Below are 7,186 nucleotides of genomic sequence, written 5' to 3' on the forward strand. Positions count from 1 at the left end.
TTTTCTATTGAACACAAAATGTTTTTTTTTATGAATGTCAATGGTGTCCAAAACAACACTGGATTTCTATGTACGAATCTAAAAATTGTGTTTTTGTGTTCTACATAAGAAAGTACCGTAAGTCATATAGGTTTGGAATGACATGATGACAACATTTACATTTTAAAGTGAACTATTCCTTTCCTGGCTAGTGCGTTTGAGGAGACCATTCCAAGTGTCCCATAATGCAACTGTAACTTCTATTCCCTTGTGCTTCCAAGCTTCTTCAGTGGTGGAATGGACCCACAATGGGCCGGATCGGCAAAAATGTGATGGTGAAGCCTGACCACTGACAGTCCGCCCCAAGGGGCACAAATTACCCTGACTAGTACAAAGAGAAGATGACACACGCAGCCTCAGGCCCCGTCTTCCTGGTCTTCCCGTCTCCGATACAACCTAGTGAATCAGATTGCTTCCAATTAAAGATTCAACCATCTTTTTTTCTTTTCTTTTTTCCCAATTCCCTCCGTGCTTTGTCTCATAACACAGACATGTCTTGTGGCATTTACAAAGAATGGCACGATTGTACAGTATTGAATATACAGGGGCAGGGTTGTCTTGTGTAGCATTGAGTGAATAGATTAGCTGTAGAATCCCCTCCACTCCAGTGCCCTCCACCCCCACTGTGTCCATGGGCCTAAGTGTGCGAGCCTGTTTCTCATTAGTATCCGTCCGTACTGAACTCCCTCGCAATTTCCTCATGGAGAATTAATGCCTCCTGCTCTTTGAATATATGACTGCTGTCACAGGCTGGTGCATTTTATTGTTTTGTTGCATGTACTCTCCTTCTCCACTGATTTCCTTCATACAGTCTTCTTGCACTCCTCTAATGTTTTCAAACCGTCTTTGTCTTAGATACCCCCCACAGGACCATCAATGAGGCTCTAGTACCAATTCATGAATGCAAACCAGAAATGTGTTTAATTATTATACTGTATTGTACTGGATATAACTTAGCAATATTATTAGTAAATGAACTAATATATTAAAAACAATAAGATAATTTTAATTAAAGTTGCATTGCATTGAAATTTATAATATTTTTTATTTTGATATTTTTTCCCCCCAAGTATCCAATTGTAAAAAGGCAGAAATATTCCACGAGATGCTTGAACACTTGGATGGAAATCACTGCTCTATACAATCTGTTCTTCCTTCTTTTAATTTATTTATGTTGGATCATCCTTTTCATTAAGGAATAGACTAATTTTTCATGTTTGTTGACCATCCCAAAATTTGAAATGTTCAAAACTAATCTTACTGTTTGAAGTTTGCTTTCCTTTGCACATCAGTATGCATCATAATATGCGTCTGATATCTTTTAAAGTGTCAAATGAACAGCTCATTTCATACAACATTGCTGTTGGCAGGACTGAATGTTCAAAGCACCTCTTGCCATCTTCAATCCGATTCAAAAAGAACTCCCTGTAACTGATCAAAGAAAGTTTATATTTCAACTGCGCCATAATACTAAGACAGGACATTAATATCTCAGAAACTTCTAACCAGATACCATTTTTCTTCTTGATTCCTGGGGCTTTGTCTACACGTATCTCTCGGTTGTGTTTAATTTGATTTGTTATCCTCTTCCTCTGAAGTGTCAGTGCTGTACCAAGCTGGCGTGACCACTGGATTATTACCCCAGGGTCTCCAGTGGTGCGGACAGTCTGCTTTGCTGGTCACATAGAGAAGAGCGGAGCAGGGGGACAGTCTGTGTGAACAGCTGGGCCCTGTTTTCAACCCTCTGACTCAATTACCTCCTTCTCTTTGAAGAGCACTTTTCTTACACACTTTCATATACGCAGCAAACATTAGGGTCAATAGAGTAACATCATTTCATACGTTTACTTATAAAAACATATTAAACAATACATTTAATTTTTTTTCATTAATTTATTTATTTTACAATAAAATTGCAAGTACTATTATATCAATTATATCATTTTACTGTGTATGTGGTAAGGCAACATTTAATGTTTAACATGCTGTCACTGTAAAATTGGATAGAGGGGAAAATATTCAGAGACAACCTCTGGAAATAATTCAAGGGGTGAATAATTAATCATTATGCAATATATTTGCATAGTTACTAATATCAAAAGAATCCAATAATATGTAAATTACAGTAAATATGCATTTTTGTACTTACAACAGGCTTTGTTTTTGCAAGCATCAAGTCCATGAAACCACAAATGTCTTTCCTTGGCCAAAAACATCATCTTAATGCTATTCCTTGTATGCTTTTTGCATAGCTTTCATAATGTTCCCTTAAAAATGTTCTCTTTTCATTTATCATCAAGCAATTGGAATTGAGAAACACCATGATCATTGCCAAAGCCCATTTGAATGCCAAATCTCTGAAGGCTTACATGGTGTTGGACAGAAAGTAAAACTTGTTTTATCATTGTTTCTCAATGCTTGAAAGGTAAAACATTGCCTTGGGTAAAAAATTTATTGTAACCACATTATTAAATATCAATAGCCAGTGAATGAAGTCATAAATCATTTATCATAGAACATCCTACACTCTTAAAAATAAAGGTGCTTCACGCTGCCATAGAAGAACCTTTTTGTCTAAATGGTTCCATAAAGAACCTTTAACATCTGAAGAAACTTTCTGTTTCACAAAAGGTTCTTTGTGGCGATAGAAGGTTCTTCAGATTATAAAAAGGTAAGAAAGAGATGGTTCTTTAAAGAACCTTTGACTGAATGGTTCTTTGTGAAACCAAAAATGGTTCTTCTATGGCATCGCTGAGAACAGTGGCGTGCACAAGGGGGGGGGGGGCCAGGGGGGCTCGAGCCCCTGCCCCTTTGAGGTCCGACGGTAAAGTGCCCTTGCGGTCCGGTGCCCCCAGTCTGCGATTTCTGCCGAGACGATATGACGATTTTTGAACACGATTTTCGTGGACTATAAAAATGTCTCCACGATTTGCTTTTTTGAAGAAATATCATATTATCGTACTTCAGCGCGCATTCTATCAGCTGCAGTTCTGGCGCCGCCGTCTCTATATACTGTACAACGCCACATACATTCACATCAGTGTTAACTCAGCAGTAGAGTTACTCTCACGGGACACTGCACTTATTCGCAGTCACCAAAAGTACATTATCTGCATCTGCTTCAAAGACTTACTGGTTAAACGTTTCACTCAGTGTGCTGTTCTGACCAGCGCCTTTTCTGAGCACATACACCCAAAGCGCGTGCTCTAAAAAGCCCGTCAAACAGCGCCTGATTACTGAACTAAGTTATGTTTTGTGCTAATACTGTCGAAACACACCAGGTTTATGTATAGACTCAGTTGGTTATGTCTAAAATGAAGGTAAACAGCTGAGAGAAACGCATGCGTGCCTGTATATTAGATGCGTGCAGGTCTTAAAGGGACAGTACTAAATATGCTGCCGACTGTAATTAAAGGGATAGTTCACCCTAAAATTGTAATTCTCTCATTATTTACTCACTCACATGTTGTCCCAAACCTGTATTAATTTCTTTCTTGTGCTGAACACAAAAGAAGATATTTTGAAGAATGTGGGTAACCAAACAGTTGCTGGTCCACACTGACTTTAACAGTAGGAAAAAAAAAAAATACTATGGAAGTCACTGTAGACCAGCAACTGTTTGGTTTTCCACATTCTTCAAAATAGCATTTATTTTCAGCAGAAGAAACTCGTTCAGGTTTAAAACAACTTTTGAGTGAGTAAATGAAGGTATAAAAATCAGACACTAGCCTATTTTAATTTTGGGGTGAATTATTCCTTTAATGTTAATAAAACACCAAACACAAAGAGAAAAATCACTCACTACTCTTGACTGAAAAACTTTAATACAGATGCTTTAATAGTAATCAATCTATACAGTGTTTTATTTTTATATTTGTTCATTATTGTAGACTACCTGAAAATAAAACACTGTTTATTTTATTTGTATATTATGTGTATTTGTAATGTGTATCTTTGCTCTCATTTTTTAATAACAAAGATAAAATAATGACAACGATTTTTATCTTCACCCACTTTGGCCTAAATATCCGCCATACTTTTTTATATTTTGTTACCTTGAAAGGCTTTGTCTTTATAGTAGGGAAATTAGTTTGGCTGTACTGCTCAAACAGCTTGCAAAATAGAAAATCCAACATGACAAAGAATTGTGATAGTATTGTGAATCGTGATATTTCAAAAAAAAAAATAGTGGTATTTTTGCCATATCACCCACCCCTAGCTGAGGGGGACCAAACCCATACAACCCCCCCCCCCCCCCCCCCCCTTTGCCCCTGCCCCTCTGGAGGTCTGTGCACGCCACTGGCTGAGAAGAACCTTTTGAAGCACCTTTATTTTTAAGAGTGTATAGGCATAAAATTGTAAAATGTGGTCATAAAGAAACAATATGGTTTGAAAAAAATACCCCCCCAAAAAAAACAGTAACATGTTTTAGATAGTCTAGCTAAACTACTACCTGTCAAAAGACAGGTGGGTGGGTGGCTACTATTAGCACTATTATACCATGAGTGGGGTTTTCACAGATTTTTCAGGAAAGTGTGAGAATGATTGAACATGGAGTGCAGTGCTGCAATAACAGTTTTCTTTGCCCTGTCTGACGTGTGATTAAGTTACAAAAGAGAATGTATTTGCAACAGGTGCCTCTAATACGGAGCAGGCATGAGGGGCTCCATGCACTCTCTCTCTATAACCTCCATGAACCTGCCAGGGAAATCCGATTCCCGCTTACACACAGGCAAACACTACTCTTACTCGCAGAAGGAGAGGACAGGTGTGTGTGTGTGTGTGCATGTCAGTGTGTGACTAATACTGGACATTTGGGTTGGTTGATGATTAAATCTGATGATGTTTCATTTATTTATAGTTTAAAATGAGTGCTCTTTATATGCCCATGTTTAACTGACTTACTATAACTTTTTAAATGTACAAGTATATGTATTGAGTTGTAAATCTATGCTGCAGGAAATGTTACTTAATTGTATTGTTAAAAATTATATATATATATATGATCTTCCTATTTACATTACTGCTCAATCAATACATATACTTGCACATTTCAAAAGTTATAGTAAGTCAGTTAAACATGGGTGTAAAGAAAGCTATTTTTTAAACTAATAATAAATGAAAAATCATCAAATTTTTCAAAACTGCACCAACCCAAACTTGCAGTATTAGTCATGCACTGATGCGACACATATAATTTTATTTTTTAAAAATAAGATATAATTACCACATGATTTACCAAAAATTAAAATCAATATAATTAATGTTATTGCATTATTTTAAATCTGTTTAAAACATATAACACATGCTGCAATACTTTAATACAACTTTTATTGTTGTTGTTACTTAATTTACAGTGAAGAATTTAGTTTGTTTTATTATCAGTGTTGAAAACCTAGTTAAGTGCTTCTTATAAATTTCAATTTTAATATGATAATTATTTTTATTTTTTTGTGTGCTTTAAGATGCCTTACTTGAAATAGTTTTAATATAGGCAAATATATTTCATTTTGGGATGCTTGGAGTCCTTATTGGATGGTTTGGATTGGATCTCCTCCCACACAGTTTAATTTCACATCCTCTTGATCATTTGATAAATAAGGCTGTCAGCACAAGTCCATTGTTAAGACTGTATTTACATAGCTTCTTGCCGAATAAGCGTGTCAAATACTGTGCTCTGCTTTCTGGCAAGCTGCCAGGAAATTTATTTCATTCACTGTCAATTGTAACAACAGTGGGCGCGTCTATTTGCGTTTTTCTTCCCCTTTCAACCAATCCCTGTCTCCGGGGGCATGTCGTAAATGTTGGAGAACCAATCGGCAGTGTTTATTACTGAACTTTTGCTACTTTGTGCAAGTTAATACACTGAGAGATGTCGCCCCGCCTGGTCTACTCCAGCCAAAGTCTTTAACCCTTTATGTGCATGAGTGAACAAAATGCCATGGAAAAGTGATGAAAGGCAAACATTTGAACTTTAACATTTGGATGCATATGCATAGGATTTACTTTATTATTATTATTATTATTATTTTGGACAAAATTAATGTGGAATAATCTAGCTTATATTGAAATTGTAAATGGGTCGATCCGAAAGGTCAAAGTATAAAGTGTATTGTGTTTGCATGAATGCATTACATCTCAGGCTACTTAGGAGTAGTAAATTGAAGGGGGTTTTAAAGGGGCTGCATCTCACAGTCTATGCATGACCTATTGCTGGAATTCACACCCAAATGAGAGCCGTTTGCAGCTCATGAGGTCATTCTATGGAATTTGCAAGCTTCCCAGTCTACTGAAAATTCCTCATGTGCAGGTAATGCACACTCGGCATCACAATAACAAAAACTATTTTAGAATTTGATTCGGATCTATTTGCAAGGTATATTTACAAGGAACTTGGCAGTTACTGGTGTAAGACAGACATTAGATGTGTAGAGCAGTTCTCAAGTAGCTACATATAGATATACAAATGCAATAAATAAATAAAAAAAGATAAATGAAATGAATAGCTCTTTTGATTAATATAATCACTCATGTGAAATTAATTAAAAAGCAGTTTTATTCTACATGAATAAAACTGCATGTAGAATAAAACTCATCCAAGTGAGTTAGTTACTATTATTAATCATAACAATAGAAATATGTGTTGAAATAGCACTGAGACACACTATACTTCACTTTGTGAAGTCTCATTTCCCAGATAGTCTTATTTCCCAGTAGTTTTTTTTTTTCATGTGTAAAATGAGAAAATATACAAACAAATAAAAATAAAAATAAACAAACCTAATGCATCCAGACCAATAGGTGTCAGTATAACGACCAAAACTACTCTTACTTTTGGAATAAATAAGAGGCCACTAAATATAAATAAAAGCTTTCTGAGTGCACCTTTAAAGACTTTCAGTGGTTTGTTATATTATGCAGTGCAGGCTGTTCAAAGTTCTTATGCAAATAAATTATGAGGTTATCTTTTGTTTAAAAAAAGAAAAGAAAAGAAAGGTACGTCGTTGAAGACACATGCAAACCCCTTCAAACTCTGGAATAAAATTATGACCGGAGCAAAGTTGCACTGACATCATCTTGGAAATGTTTGTTAAATAATTCTTGGATTTTTACATTTGTTCTAATTTACTCGCAGTTCTTCCTCTGC

This window comes from Onychostoma macrolepis, chromosome 18 (genome assembly GCF_012432095.1).
Source record: "Onychostoma macrolepis isolate SWU-2019 chromosome 18, ASM1243209v1, whole genome shotgun sequence".
NCBI classification, from domain to species: domain Eukaryota; kingdom Metazoa; phylum Chordata; class Actinopteri; order Cypriniformes; family Cyprinidae; genus Onychostoma; species Onychostoma macrolepis.